The sequence below is a fragment of the Lynx rufus genome, unplaced genomic scaffold (genome assembly GCF_022079265.1).
Source record: "Lynx rufus isolate CCGP_SWC_20201006 ecotype Redwood Valley unplaced genomic scaffold, mLynRuf1.p SCAF_3, whole genome shotgun sequence".
NCBI lineage: Eukaryota > Metazoa > Chordata > Mammalia > Carnivora > Felidae > Lynx > Lynx rufus.
Window position 1 is genome coordinate 185,018,075 of NW_025814845.1, and position 19,575 is coordinate 185,037,649.

Here is a 19,575-nt window from a genome sequence, read left to right on the forward strand (position 1 = left end):
TTGCTCTTCACTTGGTCTTTCCAAATTGGAGCCTGGTTCAGATTAAACATTTCTGAAACTGGTGACTTTAACAAAAACAAATTGACCTAATTTCAAACAGTATTACAAAGCCGTAATGATCAGAATAGTATGGTACTGGCATAAAGATAGGCACATAGACCAATGGAACAGAATCAAGGACCCAGAAATAAATCCATGCATATATGGTCAACTAATGTGTGGCAAGGGAGCCCAGAACACACAGTGGGGAAAGGATAGTCTCTCCAATAAATGATGTTGGGAAAACCAGACAGCCACATGCAAAATATGAAAATGGACCCTATCTTACTTACATCATTCACAAAAATTAACTCCAAACAGACTAAGGACTTAAGTAGAAGAACTTCTGAAACTATAGTACTTCTAGAAGAAAACAGGAAAAAAGCTCCTTGACATCAATCTTGGCAATGATTTTGCGGATATACCAAAAGCACAGGCAACAAAAACAAAAATCAGCAATTGGCCCTGAGGATAATGGAATAGTACCTTAGGATACTGCTGCAGCCTTGGACCTTGGCAGACACTGGATCGGCCCCTAGGATTCTGCACCAGAAGCCTGAATGCTTTGCTACCAGGTCCTTCTGGCTCCTGGAAGGCTGTGGACTTGTGCCTGTTCCCGTGTGTTTTCCTCCTTGTTCTGGACTCTAGCAGTCTCTCTCACCTATGTAGCATTTTGGCCAGAACTCATTTCTTCACACCCATCCTGGCCTCTGGGGCAAGATGACTGAGGCAGGGAAGAGGTGAGGCATCCACAGTCATTGATGTTTGTGTGATAAGTGGTGGGATTCACATTCCTTATGGATGAGTCTGGGATAAGGGGCCTCTGGCTCCCAGGGCATCCAGGTGTTTCTAATCCCAGAACACCCCCCATCCACCTGTAGAGCTCCCAAGTGATGAAGCTTCGTCTAGGAAAAGTGATCACAGCTGCAGCACCTGGGGGCCCTGATTCAGCAATTCTCTGAGTCCTCCCCTAATGCTAAGTGCATCCCAGCCCATCCTCTCCCCGCCCCTCCATCAGGACTGGCCCTTATTAACGTAATACCTCCCAAAGCCTTCATGTCCAAGGGGGTTAGAATTTCAACATATAAATTTTGGAGGAACACAAACATTCAACGCAAAACATGAGTTGAATATACTTTCATGGGAGAATAGCTCTTTCATGGACTATCCCCACTCTATTGTGGCCCTTCCATCTTAATCTTCCATAGCACAACAGCCAAGGGGCTGTGATGTGTAAGGCGATCTGCTGAAGTTTCCACAGTAATGGGGGAAGGTAACCCAAAGGATGACTTCTGGAGAACGCACAGTCCCATTTCACCATTCCCTTCCTGCCCAGCTCCTAGACTATCAATAAATACCTTATCTAGATAGATAACCCACACACAGGCCTTCCAAGAATAAGCAATGATGAAAATTCATAGGACAGTCTAAATCTAGACTTTAAAAACAGTTCCCAAAAGGAAGAAAAGCTGTAGAGATGACCTTTAACCAGAGAATTCAGAGCAGTTTAGTTTTCTGGAGACATAGCTTCAGACCTCTCCAATCCAGACCAGAATTTTCTCTAGCTATAGCTATAAAATGGTTTTCTAGGTTAAGAGGAAAATATCCCTCAAAGATAGATTCCTTCTTGTGATGGTTAATTTTATGTGTCAATTTGGTTAGGCCACAGTATCCAGATATTTGGTCAAACGTTATTCCGAATTTTTCTGTGAGGGTGTTTTTGAAGGAGATTTACATTTAAATCAGAGGGACTCTGAGTAAAATAGATTGTCCTCCATAAGGCAGGTGGGTGTCTTCAAATCATTTGAAGGCCTGAATAAAACAAAAGTTTGACCTCCTCTGAGCAAGAGAGAATTCTCCAGCAGACTGCCTTTGCATGCAAACTTCAACTCTTTTCTGGGCCTCCAGCCTGCCAGTCACCTCTATCAGATTTTGGACTTGCCAAACTTTTATAGTCACATGAGCCAGTTCCTTAAGTTAAATTGTATATGTACACACACACACACACACACACACACACCCTATTGGTTCTGTTTCTCTGGAGAACCCTGAATAATATACTCCTCTTAGAAAGCAAAACCACTTTTTATCATTTTTATTGAGAAGTCTTACAGTCTCTCCTCATCTCGGGTTGAAAATATTCTGAGTCCAGACCAAACCAAGGTCACCTTGTCCATTAGTAGAAACAGCTACTAACTAAATCTGGTGTTCCAATAAGCATTCATGTTTCGAGGCCACAGACAATGAAGAAAAGAAACAAGCTTATTTATAAAAGAGTCTGAGGATAAGGAAGGAGGATGGGGAAAGAAAAGTAACCAGAGGGATTTCTGTAAATGGCTTTAAGTCACCCACTTTAAACTAGGCAAGGGGATTAGTTGCCTTCTCTAGAGAGAAGACTCTCACATTGATCTTGCAACAAAAATACAATGTACTGAGGGAAGTAATGCCAAGCAAGTAATATTATAGAACATATTTGATAAATGTATGTCTCTTAGCAATTTCACATTGTGAAATGAGATTGAAATACCCAAGAAATGGGATTATTAATAGCTCTGCTTGAAATGTGGCATTTTGAAAAATGGCTGATGACCATATCAAGCATGACTGCAATTCTTAATAAGCTGCTTTCTTTGGAAAACACTTGTAATTTGTTATTAACAATGGTTATTAAATGGCCCTGGGTTCTTTTATTGTTGTTGTTGCTGTTGTCATTTACATTTTATTGCCAAACATTATAGATTGGAAGAAGTGCTTAGGCATCTCATCTGGGAGATGTTCTATGACTTCGCATGTAACTACATAACATTTATGAGCCCACTCTTTCTCAAAGATACCTGCGTAATAAACTAAAGTAAGTGTCTATTACTAGACTGATATAAATTGTTTCTTCTTAACTTCAAGCCTTTTAAGAAGCTCTGTTTTCTTGACTGTAAAAATAAAGATAGCATCTATGTCACAGAATTACAGTAAAAATTAAACCATATAATATATGTGAAGTACCTAGTATCATGCCTGGCACTTGATGTACCTTCAACAAATAGTAATTGTTATCATTATGACTACCTATCTAAGAGTTCCGCCAGTGGTGATGAAGGAAGGGCCATGTGGCTTTTCTAATACTGGAGCCATCATTCGGGTCTGTCCTTGACATCACACCCACATTGAATCTTGTGATTGGCTGGCTGTGTTCTGTGTTAGTCATGAATCTGTTTTATTTCACGTTGTCCCAGCTTGTTCTTCTAATTTGCACTTTCCCTGTTCCACTACATTCCAGTAAACCTGGACTTCCCACTAACCACCAAACACATCGCAAGCTTCCCCACTGCTATTACAGTTTGTGTCCCTGTCACTGATACCTACTAAATGCCCTGCAGTTTGCCTCACTCTCTGTCAAAAGCCTGTTCTTTCTTCATGGTCCACATCAGATGCTACCTTCTCCATAAAACCACCTAATGTATCAATGTGCTCCTTTCTTATTTTATATCCCCACAACATGACTTTGCCCCTCATTGTGCTGTCCTTCCTTGCTACAGTTTATTACAGTTGTAGATCATAAGCTCCTAGAAGACAGGAATTGTGCCCCACACATCTTTTAACCCCATTGTCATTTGGCATAATATTTTGTTTGTACACAATACTCAAATATTGGCTAAATGTAAAGGTAAACCCCAGAAATCGGATAATATTTTGCTATATTCTGTAACGAGGATGATATTGATTACATCATTGAACTTGGACTTGAATTCAAGTACACAGTTGGGGATTCTTAGTGTTGAACAAGAATAACCACTGTCTCTAAGCAAAGAGTCTCACTCATCGGGGCTAGTATGTGTACTTGAAATATTTTAGTTATGACCTGCCAGTGTGTATATTTTTTCCTTCAAAAATTAAGAATATTTTAAATTTTTTTTTAAATCCCAAGTTTCTATCACTGCTATCAGTGAAGTCCAATTATTGTAAATCACATTCAATTCCCAGTTTTCCTATATTTATTTCCCGACCTCTCTGTCATAAAGGAAAGTCAATTGATTTTATCATTGGAAAATTCACCACAGGTGACAAGAGGAAAAAGGAAAAGAATTTAAATGGTACATTTTCCTGTTTTACTCAGCTTCATGTAGAGAATCCACTGTAATTATATTTAACAACTTAGAAAATCTGACTGCTGGTTGTCTTAATCCCTATTTTCAGTCTGTGAATCCCTAAACCCACAGAAAATCTCTTCAAGTTTAACATCTGACAGAAGTTATGGAAACGTTATTAACATTTCCTCCAGCCTCCCAGCAGATAAGCACAATATCTTCCTTTTAGAAGAAATATGCGTAAACAAAGCCACCAGATCGTAAGACTGTGGCCATAGAGTTATCCTCTTTCCATTTTTTTCAACTTTGCTCAGCACTTCTGAATTCTTTGAGAAGGAAGTCTCCATTTGGGGACAATACATTTTTACCAAATGCTTTAACTTTGTGCTAAGTTTCCATTTAAAAAAAAAGAAGAAGAAAGCCTTAAAGATAGAATATATAAAAATATTACCATCTTACAAATATCAATGTTTTATTTGCATAATGATTTTATTTATTCAACAATCTTGTATTGAATATTCAAGGACTTTTATAAAGTATATGGCACTTTACAGGAAGAAATTTGACAAGTTGCTCAGGTCATGAATGACTGTGAAGAGGATAGAATTAGGGAAGATGATGTTAATGCATCCAATATAATGTAGTAAAGGATAAGAGATACGGAGAATCCATGGGGGCTTTAAACAAAAGTATTTTCAGGAGAAAATCAATCAGTTGAGCTGGGGAAAAAAAGAGGGAATAACACGATTCAAGTAGTCGCAGAAGCTTTAAGAAAGCAACGGTACCCAGAAAGAACTTAATAATATATTATTTTCATTGGAGCTGATTTTATAATTGTCATCTATATATAATGATGTGGGATTCTATAAAACTACTAGCATTCATTTGCTTAAGTAAAAATAATAAGTCAATTGAAGAAAAAACCTTAAGTACATAGAAAAGTACACAGGAAAACATTACATACATAGGGGGAGAAAAGGTAAGAGACAAAAACCATCAATATACTTCAGTATAACCAAACTATGACCAAAATCTGAAAAAAACTGCCCTAGAGGGTGTCACATATTTTATCTGCAGGAAGCTTACAGCAGAAAAACCAAAGTTTAGATTGGATTCAGAGACTAGTGCTATGCTCTTTAAAATACAGGCTTTTCTTATTCCTTTGCAAATGGGTTTCTTTTTTTTCTAGCTTCTGCTATTTCCTTCTTCATCATTTCAAGTTTCAACTAAATCTCGATCCCTAGCAAAGTCATTTTATTTTTTTTTTCAACATTTATTTATTTTTGGGACAGAGAGAGACAGAGCATGAACGGGGGAGGGGCAGAGAGAGAGAGGGAGACACAGAATCGGCAACAGGCTCCAGGCTCTGAGCCATCAGCCCAGAGCCCGACGCGGGGCTCGAACTCACGGACCGCGAGATCGTGACCTGGCTGAAGTCAGACGCTTAACCGACTGCGCCACCCAGGCGCCCCGCAAAGTCATTTTAAAGCCTTGCTCATCTCACCCTAAGTTTCCTTGTGTTAGTTACACCATTTGGTACATATTTGTTTTCTACACCAGATTCTAAGCTCCTTGAGGGTAGAGGCCATGTATTATACTTAGAAAAATGTCTGCGTATAGGCCCTGCATTTGTAGGTGCTGAATAATTCCAACTACATTTACTGCAATTCAGGTAAAGAAAAAAAAAAGTGGTATCGCAAGACTACTCAATGACTTATTTCTTACAAGGTTTAATGTAAGACATTGAAAACTGAGATCAGTTGAAAAGATACTCACAAATCTAGTCTTGGACCCATGTCATGACATTTAGGAGGTAGAAGGGATTTAAGAAATGTGCTAGCCCAACTCCTTAATTCAGGAAAACCAAAGTCTGGATAAGTTAAGATTGCAGATCTAAATAGGCAGACTTTGTAGCATGTTCTTAAGCTTTTAGAACTAGAAGACAATGTGCTTCCCAGTTCATGCTGCTTCTTCACAATAGGAACATTCATTCAATAAGTATTTGTCAAACACTTGCTGTACATGTGCCAGCCATTCAAAATAATATGTGAACTCGGCCTATGAGCAGCTTAAAGTCCAGGGCCTGACGTATGGTACTATTAAGTAACACCCTGAAAAGAATGCGCAAAAAACCTTTAGAGTTGTTTTAATAATAGAAAACCACATAAAATGTCATGAGTCAGGATTTCTGATACTAATCCTTCATCTTGAGAAAAGCTGGTATGATTCACCCAGAAGTTACCTATAAACTTCTTCTTCTAAAAGGTTTGCTAATACCCCAAACATTATGCCAGTTCAAAGTATTTACATTTCTGAAATTTCAAGCAGGCAAATAGTGCTTTTTGTATGGTATACTCATTTCAAGAGGGAGCAAAATTACCAACTTCCTGCCCCTGAAGTTTGGTCTTTGCTTATCTATCTCTTTAATGCTGACAGGAACCAGCTGAACATTAACATCATTACCACTCACTCAAAAACAAATTGATACTCAGGTTCATTATTCTCATGGCTGTTCATCATCATCACTGAAAAATTTGAAAGACATTACTTCCCATGTGTCTTTCCAAGCACATTCTCTGAGCTACACTTTCTGGGACTAATACTGATGACGACGATGATGATGATGATGATGTCAATTCAAGTATCTAGGAGATTTATAGGTGATGTATAAACCATAACTTAAAATTTTCAAATACAGTTAGTTATATATCTGAATGACCAACTATTATGTATATTGCTAACATCTATATATATGTAAGCTTTTAAAAGTTTTTTTTAAAGATTAACTTGACATTTCAGAAAAATAATGGACCTAGGAAAGAAAATAAAATTATAAAATTATTTGGAGATATTTTTCTCTTACTAGTTTAAACAAATTCCCAACTAAGAGTAATTCTGATTATTTGTATATGGATAAGTGAAATAGAGAATCAAAGTGCAGGTCTGAATACGTTATAACACTCAATTCTCAGTTATATTCCTATTTATTTAGATAATTGCCTTCCAACATATTTTATACATGTAGAGTTTACCTCATGGAAGTTAAGTTTTATCTGTATCTTGGGTATGGTATTAAAAATGATTTTATCCCCCCCTTTTTAATCTTTCTAAATATATAATTTTGGAAGTAGTATGAGTCGTTATTTTAGCAGAAATATTTTATGTTTATAAATTCTGTATTGTCAAATCCAAAACATTCCCATCTAATTTTGAGCCTTAAGTTTGTCAATATTTACACATTTTTGTTATTATTATTATCATTATCATTATCATTATTTAAAGAGGGGATAGGGGCAGAGGGAGAAGGGGAGAGAGAGAGAATCCCAAGGAGGCTCCATGCCCAGTGCAGACCCCAACGTGGGACTTGATCTCATGACCATGAGACCATGACCTAAGCCAAAATTGAGTCAGACACTAAACCAACTGAGCCACGCAGGAGCCCCAATATTTGCCCATTTTTAAAAATAAAATTCTAAAGATGACTTCACGCTCGTGAATGCTACCAAATATTTAAAGAACTAGCACCAATTTTTCTCAAATCCTTTGAAAAAATAGAAAAGGAAGACCACATCCTAAATCAGTCTATGAGGTCAAAATTACTCTGATACCAAAGCCAGACAAAGGCATCCCAAAGAAAGAAAACAACAGACCAATATACCTCATGAATACAGATGCAAAATCCACAACAGACTACTAGCAAACTGAATCCAGCAGCATATTTAAAAGGACCATATCATGACCAAGTAGGAATTTATCCCTTGAATGTGAGGGTGGTTCTGTATACAAAGAGCAATCAAGGTAATATACTACATTAATCAAAAAAGGGGGGGGGGAAGTCACATGATTACTTCAATTGATGAAGAAACAGCATTTTAAACAATCCAGTACCCCTTCATGATAAAACACATTCAACAAACAAAAAATAGGAAATCTTCCTCAACCTGATAAAGGGCATTTATGAAGAACTCACAGCTAGCATCATACTCAGTAGTAGTAAAGACTGAAAACTTTCCTCTAAGATCAGTAACAAGGTGCTGCTCAATATGTAGAAAATCCAAAAGAATTAACCACAAAAAGCTTTTAGAACTAGTAAATTCAACAAAGTCACAGGATTCAAAATCAACTCACAAACAGTTGTGTTTCTTTTTTTTTCTTTTTTTTTTTAATGTTTATGTTTGAGACAGAGACAGAGTGTGAGTGGGGGAGGAACAGAGAGAGAGGGAGACACAGAATTTGAAGCAGGCTCCAGGCTCTGAGCTGTCAGCACAGAGCCCGATGTGGGGCTTGAACCCACGAACTGCGAGATCATGACCTGAACTGAAATTGGACGCTTACCAACTGTGCCACCCAGGCACTCCCAAAAAGTTGTGTTTCTATAGACTAGCAATGAATAAATCAAAAATGAAACTTAAAAAAAAAGTCTTCTTGACATTAGAATAAAAATAATAAAATACTTAGGAATAAATTTAACCAAGAAGGTACAAGACTTGTACAGTGACAACTACAAAACAATGTTGAAAGAAATTCTAAGACATAAATCAATGGAAGGACATCCTGTGCTTGTGGATTAGAAGACTTGACATTATTAAGATGGCAACACTTCCAAAATGATCTATAGATTCAATGCAATTCTGTCAAAATCTCAATAGCCTTCTTTGCAGAACTAGAAAAACAGATCCTAAAATTCATATGGTATTGCAAGGGAACCCGAATGGGGAAGGTAATCTTGCTGAAACAAAACAAACTAGTACCACTCACATGTTCTGGCTTCAAAACTTACTACAAAGTTATAGTAATCAAAACAGTGTGGTATTGATATAAGAATAGACATATAAAGCAATGGGATAAAAGAGAGAGCTCAGAAATAAACCCTTGTATTTACAGTCAAGTGATTTTTGACAAGGGTATGAAGATCATTCAAGTATGAGATTGAAGACCAAGTATGAGGTTGGACCCTTACATTATGCTGTATGCATAAGTTGACTCAAATGGATGAAAGACCTAAATGTAAGACCAAAAACTCTAAGATTCTTAGAGGAGAACATAAGGATGTTGATGACCTTAAATTTGGTAATGGATTCTTATTTGTGATACCAAAAGCAAAAGCAACTACAGAAAAAATAGGTAAATTGGACTTTATCAAAATTAAAACTTCTATGCATTAAAGAATATTATCAAGAAAGGAAAAAGACTATGTATAGAACAGAAGAAAATATTTGCAATTCATCTGACAAAGGTCTAATATCCAGAATATATATTTCAAAAGAAAAAAGTACCTGTTACAACTCAACAATGAAAAAAAAAAAAAAAAACAACACACACAAACCAATTTAAAAGTGGAACAGGGATAGGAGTAGGCATTTTTCCAAAAGAGGAAACACAGATGGTCAACAAGCACATGAAAAGATGGTCAAAATCATTAGCCATCAGGGAACTACAAATCAAAATCACAGTAAGATACCACTTCATATCCACCCACTATAATTTAAAAAAACAACAACACCGAAATAACCAGTACTGGTGAGAATTTTGAAAAATTGGAGCCTCATACAATACTGGTGTGTAAAATGGTGCAGCCGCTGTAAAAAATAGCTTGACTTTTCCCTCAAAAATTAAACCTATATAAACCAGATAACCTAGAAATTCCCCTCCTAAATATGTATCCTAAAGACTTGAAAATAGACATCCAGACAAACATTTGTACATGCATCTTCATAGCATCACTATTTTTTTTTTTATTTTTTTTTTTTTAAATTTTTTTTTTTCAACGTTTATTTATTTTTGGGACAGAGAGAGACAGAGCATGAACGGGGGAGGGGCAGAGAGAGAGGGAGACACAGAATCGGAAACAGGCTCCAGGCTCCGAGCCATCAGCCCAGAGCCTGACGCGGGGCTCGAACTCACGGACCGCGAGATCGTGACCTGGCTGAAGTCGGACGCTTAACCGACTGCGCCACCCAGGCGCCCCCATAGCATCACTATTAACAATAACTAAAAGGTGGGAAAACCCCAAATGTCATCAAGGGACAAATGGGTAAACAAAATGTGGTTTATCCGTACAATGGAATTATTCAGCCATAAAAAGAAAGGAAATACTGTTACATGCTATTACATGGATGAACCTTGAAAGCATTATACTGAGTGTAAGTAGCCAGACACAAAAGGTCACACAACGTATGATTCTAATTATATGAAGTGTCTGGACTATGTAAATCCATAGAGAGAGACAACAGACGAGTGGGTGTCAGGATTATGAAAAGGGTAACGTGGAAAGGGACTGTGTAATAAGTACAGGGTCTCCTTTGAGCCAATGTAAATATTTTAGAACAGGATAGAAGGGGCAGCTGCACAACATTGTGAATGAACTAAATGCCACTGAATTGCACACCTTAAAATGGTTCATTTTATGTTATGTGAACTTCACCTAATTTTTTTAAATCTACACATTGAGATTACTTTTTAAGTATATTTTAAAAAATTAAGTTAAAATAATTACATGTCCAGAAAGTCAACTTCAAAAAATGTTCCATGATCATTTGAGTACTTTGTTTTTTGTTGTTATTGCTGTGGGTTTTTTTGTTTGTTTGTTTTGTTTTTTTGTTTTTTTTTTAACAGTGGGTGAAGGTGGGTGGCAGGAGACTGGTCCTTGTTGGGTCTTTTAAAATTTTTTTGTTTTATTTGTTTTTGCTTATTTTTTTAAGTCAGGCCAAAGATTCAATAGGGTAGTGAATCAGCCAAACATAAGGTTTGAGCTTCCCAGAGGACATGCAACAAAATAGAATACCTGACATTTAGTCTTCAAAAACTTAACTACCATTTGACTATTTATGGATTCATTTTTCTAATGGTTTTGTATGCTGATCAATTTTACCAATTAAATTACAAGTTATTTAAGTGAAATTGAAGATACCTTTCACTTCTGTTCAGTTCACTTATGTCATGTTGGAAAGAGTTTTTTGTTCTGTTTTAAGATTTCATTTGTAAGTAATCTCTACGCCCAATGTGCAGCTATAACTCACAAACCCACGATCAAGAATCGCATACTCCGCCCACTGAGCCAGCCAGGTGCCTTTCGTGTTGATGTTTTGGTTGATAACCGAATTTTCTTCTATTTTGAATATAACTCACTTAAACTGGAACCTCTTACATCAATGGAAAAATTTTGGAATGTTTTTAGACTTTTGTTCATAGAATTAAAGAATAGGGATTGATCTACAGTACTGTGTCCTGAATTGATAAGAATTCTTAGGCAAAGGAACATTTTAAGGTCACTTTGTATATACATTATAACTAAAGGAAAATTACTGACCTGGAGATTCACTTTAAAACCATACCCCTTCAGAAGCTCTACAATCACTTGAGCAAAACTAGAAACCATTTTTACGCAATCAGCACATTTATTTACACACCCACTGTCTTAATGCTTCAGCATGTCTTTGAAGCACTGAACTTGATAGTTTTGAAAAGGTGCCTTGTTTCAACATAAAACTATGAGAACACCCATAATGCGGCTGTTTCTTTTCAAAAAGAAAGAATGCAGGGGATTTTTTTTTTCTGTTTAAACAAATGCTATTGTTTTATTGCCAATTTTTCTTTAAAGGAACCCATTAATGAATCCAGCAGCCTTATTAGGTATTTTTAATCAGTTAACAATGTTGTCAGAACTTGTTATGAATTCTTATCCGCTATATGAGAGTTTCTCAGTCTTTAGTCATCCTTTGAACCTGTAACATACCTGATGATATATTTCCAAAATGCTGCTTTAGTGTTGTATCATTTAATAATGATAGGATTTTCTTAAAACAGAACAAAAACTAGTTTCTTCAGTTTCATTTTGTGAAATTGATGATAAATTCACATTACACTGTGTTAGTACTTTTTTCCAACTTCATAATCTGTATATGTTAAGTGGCACATTAACTATTAATTCCACTGAGTTGGAACCATTTGGAAATGCCAGCAAATGCCCACTCGTAATGATAGAAAAGGGTCTTCTCCCCAAAAACAAATCAATCTCAAGTTTGCTTAAAAGTCCACAAATGATATTTCAAGATTATATGTCAAGATTATAGAAATTCTGGTTTACTTGTGCTGCTTTGCTTTCAAAAATCTAAGATGGATTACCTGAAGTCCTATATTATCCAAAAGGGTTCAATGTGTTTTGATGCTTAATTAATTTGTTCTTGTAAGAAACATAAAATGAAAACATGACCTGAAAATGAATTGTAAAGAAATTTAAAGTGCTAGATTAGCAAACTAGTGCCCAGTGGAGCTACTATTCACATTCATTGCATCAAACTATCCAAATTACTTCAGCCTACATACATATATTTTCTATTTTTCCCCACTTTGATTCACAATCGCCTTTCTGTCATCTATCGTATACCCATGGAATAGCCAAAAACAATTTATGATGCTCAATCCAGAATCCAAAAATCATATTTTAACAAGATGCTTGATGACATTTTTTATTTTCTCAAAATGGAAAGATAAAGTGAGACTGACAAATTAGGATTTAGATCACTCATTGTCAGTCATTCACTAAGCCACTAACATTTAGGAATTGTGCTCTCTGTCACATAACCCATATTATATTAAATAGTCTGGGTAATAAAAGTGAAATAGAAGGTGTGTCTTCTGCCTCCCTAGTGCAAGCAATAAAAATGTATCCCCTGTACAAACACTGAGTAGGTGTTATGTGCAACAACATTGTCAAAATAGACAAAGAAAAGAAGTAATCTGGTTCCTAAACACAAGTTTTGTATAGATATTTTCAGCAAGTAGACCATTAATGACCAATCCTCTCAAATTTCCATTCTAAAGCAATTGAGGGAAATTAACAGATGAGAATCTACTACTTCAGTTATCAAAAGGATACCCCACAAGTAGATCTTGGCTTCAGAAGATGTGAACCATTCCCAGCACGCATGGATCTTTCCTCTTTTGATAAGCCATTAACCTGCCCCAGTGGAAGAAAATTTCTGCATTGCATACTGCTTCAAACATTGTACCTTGAATGTTATAAACTAGTAGCCCCTCAATGTCTGGTAAATAACACATCATCAATCAACACTAGCGATGAAAGTCAAGTATGAAAAGGCACTAGAACATGCTGCATTTGTAAGAAGCTGAGCAACCATCCATCATTTGCCTCTGACACTTAGGTAACAACTACACCAAACTGGGGTTGGGGCAGGTGGGCGAAAGAAGAAACTTCAAAATAAGCAGTATCCAAACCAATAAGCTACTGGGGCAAAAAAAAAAACATTTTTTTTTCTGAAAAAAAACTAAATGGAAAGCATCAACCAATCTTTACATAGTAAATTTTATTTTTCACTAGGGATTATGAAAAACAAAAGAATGCACAATATGCAGAAGACAGTCTTTGCTTCAAATGTCATTAGCTAATCATCACTGTGTCACATAATTTCTAATACAGCTTATTAATGATACCCATAATGACAGACTGTTTGAGTTACAAAAGCTTTTCTAATCTCAGAAATATTATTCTAATTCCAGCAAACACCTGTAATCAATATATTACTACACAAACCATAGTTAGAAGTATGGCCATTACAGGTAAAATTTGTATCACCAATGCACATTTTAAATAATAAGGAAATGTAATGGTCTGTAATCCAGTTTTAAACTATTTCTGAGTTGTGAACTGGAAAAGTGCTACAAAAACCCATTATATTTAGAGATTAAAGGAGGAAATATTAGATTGTCAACATTTCAAGCCGCAAATCTGTGTTTAAAAAAAAAAAAAAAAGACATCTCAAAGCAATGAAATAGACCATGACTCCATTTGTATTTATTGTGTTCACTTTTCAAATTCACCAAAAGGACGACCGAGAAATTTCTTGTGATTTCTGCTAGAGAAAAAGAAAAGCATACCTGCCATTCAATTCTCAGAGTATATTTCCTTTCAAAATGCCTGGAACATATTCGTGCTTTATCCATTACCCAAACCCGTGCAATATGTAATCCACAGTAAGCCGGAGCAGCTGAAGGTGAGCTTCTTTAAGGGCAGAATCAAAGGAATTTACGGGGCCAGTTCTACTTATGGTGAGAATATTTGGCTTAAGACCAGACACCTAGAGTTCTTACCTGCAAAGACAGGACACATCACAGAAGGAGATGCTAAAGGAGATGCTTGAACTTGGGCCAGGAATGATAATAGAGCTGGAGAACAAAAGACAAGCTATTGAGCCAAAAGGCCTATTGCCAATTAATCTTTTATTGTAAAAGTGAGACATTTTATATATAAGCACGTTCATGAACAGGGAAACCAAAAAGAATTCTTGCTCCCAGTTTTGGGGTTAGAATGGAGTGAAGACAAATGAATAAAAGTAGAAGAGCTTGTATGGAGAAAAAAAAAGAAGAAGAAACAGAAGCAGCTTCTTTCTTTGCAAAGAATTTGAAAATGCTTTTAGTCCACAGGGCATAACACGTAGTGGAACTATCACTCTGACAAGACAATTTAGAGAGAAAAAAAAATATCATAATGCAACCAGTAGCCCTACTAACACTTATAGGAAATGAAAAGTCCCTAATTTCCATGAATACATGGCACTCAGCATGAGCCATTCCAGGTCAAAGTCAAGGCTAATTAATTAATTGATTTATAGTAATGTTTTATTCTTTGAAATTTAAGTATATCGTAACAAAGTATCGGTGTTTATTTGAACCAGAACATAAAGTCCTCTAATGCAATTATCTTGTGAACCACTCATAAACACATTGGCTTTGTGCTAAAAGGTGCAAATATACTCAGTGCTGAGAGCAGCTCCGTAAAATTCGGGGAATAAAAACTTTTGCCTGTTCAACATTTTATCCAGAGCTGTATTGTAAATAAAAACATGGGGTATAGTAGAACTTGTTTAAAGGTTTGGTTTAGTCATTTCAGTCAAATTAATTTGATATAAACCAGAACTCTGAAACTAACAAATAGAATTTCTCCCTTCATTACTTTTGTTAATTTCTGGGGGCAAATCAATGAAATTGATTATTTTCTTCCATGACTTCCTGTAAGCTGTGCCAAGAAGAAATAAACAGACATAATCATACCTTCTCCTAAGGAAGGTAATATATAAAGTAAATCTCTACTTCTGCAATTTGAGTCATACAAATAGCCTTTGGGAAAGGCCATACTCCATTAGCGAACACTGTATTAGGAAATTTTTTTACTTTTAATCAGGTCTTTCAGCTTCAGCACTATTGACATTATGGGCCAGGGGATTCTTTGTTTTGGGAGGGGGGTGCTGTTCTGTTCACTTCAGGATATTTACCAGAATCCTTGCCCCTACCCAACAGAGGCAGCAGTACCCTCCCCTCTTTGTGTCAACTAAATACGTCTATTTATATATATAATGCCACTTATTCATCCATTCATCTATCAAGGGACACTTGGGCTGCTTTCGTAATATGGCTATTATAAATAAAGCTGCAACAGAGGGATGCAAATATCTTTTCAAATTAGTGTTATTGTACTGGGTAAATAGTAGCAGAATACTAGATCATATGGTAACCTTATTTTAATTTTTTGAAGAAACTTTATACTATTTTCCACAGTGCCTATACTAGTTTGCATTCCCACCAACAATGCAAGAGGGTTCCTTTTTCTTCCACATTCTCACCAATATTTGATGTTTCTCGTGTTTTTTATTTTAACAATTACGGCAGATGTGAGGTGATATCACATCGTGGTTTTAATTTGCATTTCCCTGATAGTGATGTTAAGCATCTGTTCCATTGTTATATGTATCTATCTTTGTGCCAGTACCATACTGTTTTGATCACTACAGTTTTGTGGTATATCTTGAAATCTGGGGTTGTCCTAACTCCAGTTTTATTTCCTTTTCTTTAAAATCGCTTAGGTTACTTGGGATATTGTGTGATTTCATACAAATTTTAGGATTTTTCTAGTTTGGTGAAAAATGCTGTTGGTCCCCTGATAGGGATTGCATTAAATCTGTAGATTGTTTTGTTTTGGGTAGTATAGACATTTTATCAATATTTGTTCTCCCAATCCAAAAGCATAGATTATCTTACCATTTTTCTGTGTGTCATATTCAGTTTCTTTCATCAATTTTTATAGTTTTCAGGGTACAGGTCTTTCACCTCCTTTGTTAAGTTTATTCTGAGGCATTTTATTATTTTAGTACAATTGTAAATAGCATTGTTTTCTTAATTCCTTTATCTGCCACTTCATTATTAGTGTATAGAAATGCAACAGATTTCTGTACATTGATTTTGTCTCCTGCAATTACTGAATTCATTTATCAGTTCTAATAGTTTTTGATGGAATCTTTAGGGTTTTCTATATTTGGTGTCATGTCATCAGTAAATAATGACAGTGTTACTTCTTCCTTACTAATTTGGATGCATTCTATTTCTTTTTCTTGTCTGATTGCTGTGGCTAGGACTGCCAGTACTGTGTTGAATAAAAGTGATGACAGTGGACATCCTTACCTTGTTACTGATCTTAGGGGGAAATCTCTCAGTTTTTTACCATTGAGTATGATGTTAGTTGTGGGTTTTTCATATGTGGTCTATATTATGTTGAGGTATGTTCCCTCTAAACCTGCTTTGTAGAGAGTTTTCATCATAAATGGATGTTGTACTTTGTCAAATGCTTTTTCTGCATCTATTGAAATAATCATATGGTTTTTATCCCTTCTCTTGTTCATGTAATGTATGCACCTACATGGGAACACCAAAATACATAAAACAACTACTAAAAGACATAAAGGAAGAAACTGATAGTAATATAATAAAACTGGGAGACTTTAACATCTCACTTACATCAATGGATAGACCATCCAGGTAGAAAATGAACAAGGCAACGGTGGCTTTGAATGGCATATTGGACCAGATGGTTCTAATAGCTATATTCAGAACATTCCATGCAAATACACCAGAATATAGATTCTTTTCAAGTGCACATGGAACATTCTCCAGAAGAGATCACATAATATGCCCCCAAACAAGTCTCAACAAATTCAAAAGCATTGAAGTCATACCATACATCTTTTCCAACCACAATGCTATGAAATTGGAAATAAACCAAAGGAAAAAATCTGAAAAGAGCACAAATACACGGAGTCTAAATCACATGTTACTAAACAATGAAGGGGTCAACCAAGAAATCAAAGAGAAAATAAAAAAATACATAGAGACAAATGAAAATGAAAACACAATGGTCCAAAATCTTTATGCTGCAGCAGAAGATCCCTGCATCCCCCCATCACATGCTCTGAGATCAGCAAATAAATCTTCCATATGCCCCAGGCACGTTTCAAACTGCTGCTTCTATGTTGTATCTCAGTGGGATTGTTTGTTATGTTGTCTCTTTAAAGGCAGGGACTCCATTTCCTATTGCCGTCTGACTCTCTCAGAGCCCAGCAGCTGATTTTTAAAGTTCCAGGTTTAAACCCCACTGATTGTAAAAACTTGCAAAGTTAAGCCCCTCTGGTTTTCAAAGCCAAATGTGATGTGCCTTACGTGGGGTCCGCTCCTCTCCCTTTTCTGTGCTTGAAATGTCCCTCCCTCCTGCTGACAGCCTCATGGGTCAGTTTGATTCTTGACTACATCTCCACCCTTCTTACCTTTTTCAACGTGGCCTCTTACCTGCATTTAGTTGTGGAGAGTCTGTTCTGCCAATCTTTGGGACTTTTACTGGGTTATTTACACTAATGTGGGTGTCATCCATGGGACGGGTGAGCTTAGGGTCCTCCTACTCTGCCATCTTCCCCAGAAGTCCCTTAATTAAGTATCATCACTGATCTCATTGGAAAAGTCTGTAAGTACAGGAAGTAGTCAAATTCACAGGGGCAGACACAAGTTTTCCAAAAGTTAAATTTTCACCAGCAGCAAACATTATGATTTTTCTTCCCTTGAGGTGACACACTCACTTCATTAATTTTCAAGAAACATCTACCAAATACACAAGGCTGATTAGTCATAGTTTGGCAGTCATTCTTTTAAGTAAAAATGGTGTCCCATAAAAGAAGTGGCTAGGCCAGATTGCAACTTGAACAATTGCTTGAGGACTTTTCTAAAGACAGCCATTATAATTCAGTCAGCAGTGAAAGTGCTTCATGTATATTCCCATTTCTTCCCGCAGAAATAAACGTATACAAAGATAGAGGTTAATAATATTAATAATTTTTTACTGCTTCACCAAGAATTTTTTTTAATTCAAGTTAGTTAACATAGAGTGTAGTGTTGGCTTCAGTAGAACCCAGTGATTCATCTCTTACAAATGACACCCAGAGCTCATCCGAACAAGTGCCCTCCTTAATGCCAATTATCCATTTAGCCCACCTCTCCCCAACCCACTTCCCTTCTAGCAGCCTGCAGTTTGTTCTCTGTATTTAAGAATCTCTTATGGTTTCCCTCCCTCTCTGTTTTTATCTTATTTTTCCTTCCCCTTCCATATGTTCATCTGTTGAGTTTCTCAAATTCCACATATGAGTGAAATCATATGATATCTGTCTTTCTCTTTCTGACTTATTTCACTTAGCATAAGTGAAAAGTACACTTATTCTATGTACTGGAACCATTCTAGTTCCATCCATGTTGTTGCAAATGGCAATTTTGCATTCTTTTTTGTCACCAAGTAGTATTCCATTGTATGTGTAAAACACATCTTCTTTATTTATTCATCAGTTGTTGGACATTTGGGCTCTTTCCATATTTTGGCTATTATTTTTTTTTTTTTCAACGTTTATTTTTATTTTTGGGACAGAGAGAGACAGAGCATGAACGGGGGAGGGGCAGAGAGAGAGGGAGACACAGAATCGGAAACAGGCTCCAGGCTCTGAGCCATCAGCCCAGAGCCCGACGCGGGGCTCGAACTCCCGGACCGCGAGATCGTGACCTGGCTGAAGTCGGACGCTTAACCGACTGCGCCACCCAGGCGCCCCTTGGCTATTATTAATAGCACTGCTGTAAACATTGGGGAGCATGTGCCCCTTCAAATCACCATTTTTGTATCCTTTGGATAAATACCTAGTAGTGCGATTGCTGGGTCATAGGGAAGTTCTATTTTTAATTTTTTGAGGAACTTCCATACTGCTTTCCAGACTATTGCATCGGTTTGCATTCCCACCAGCGGTGCAAAAGTGTTTGCGTTTCTCTGCATCTTCGCCAACATCTGGTGTTGTCTGAGTTGTTCATTTCAGCCATTCTTAAAGGTGTGAGGTGGTATCTCATTGTGGTTTTGACTTTTATTTACCTGATGATGAGTGATGCTGAGCATCTTCTCACCAAGAGTATTTTTAAGCCAAAATAGCATGTGTGTGTGTGTGTGTGTGTGTGTGTGTGTGTGTGTTGTGTTTAATGCAAGTGTATTAGCCACAACAGTTTGGGGCCACTACCTTCATCTCTGCTAAGGTGCCAGCAGTTTTATCCACCATTGTTGTTTTGTCACTAGTATAAATGTTAGTGA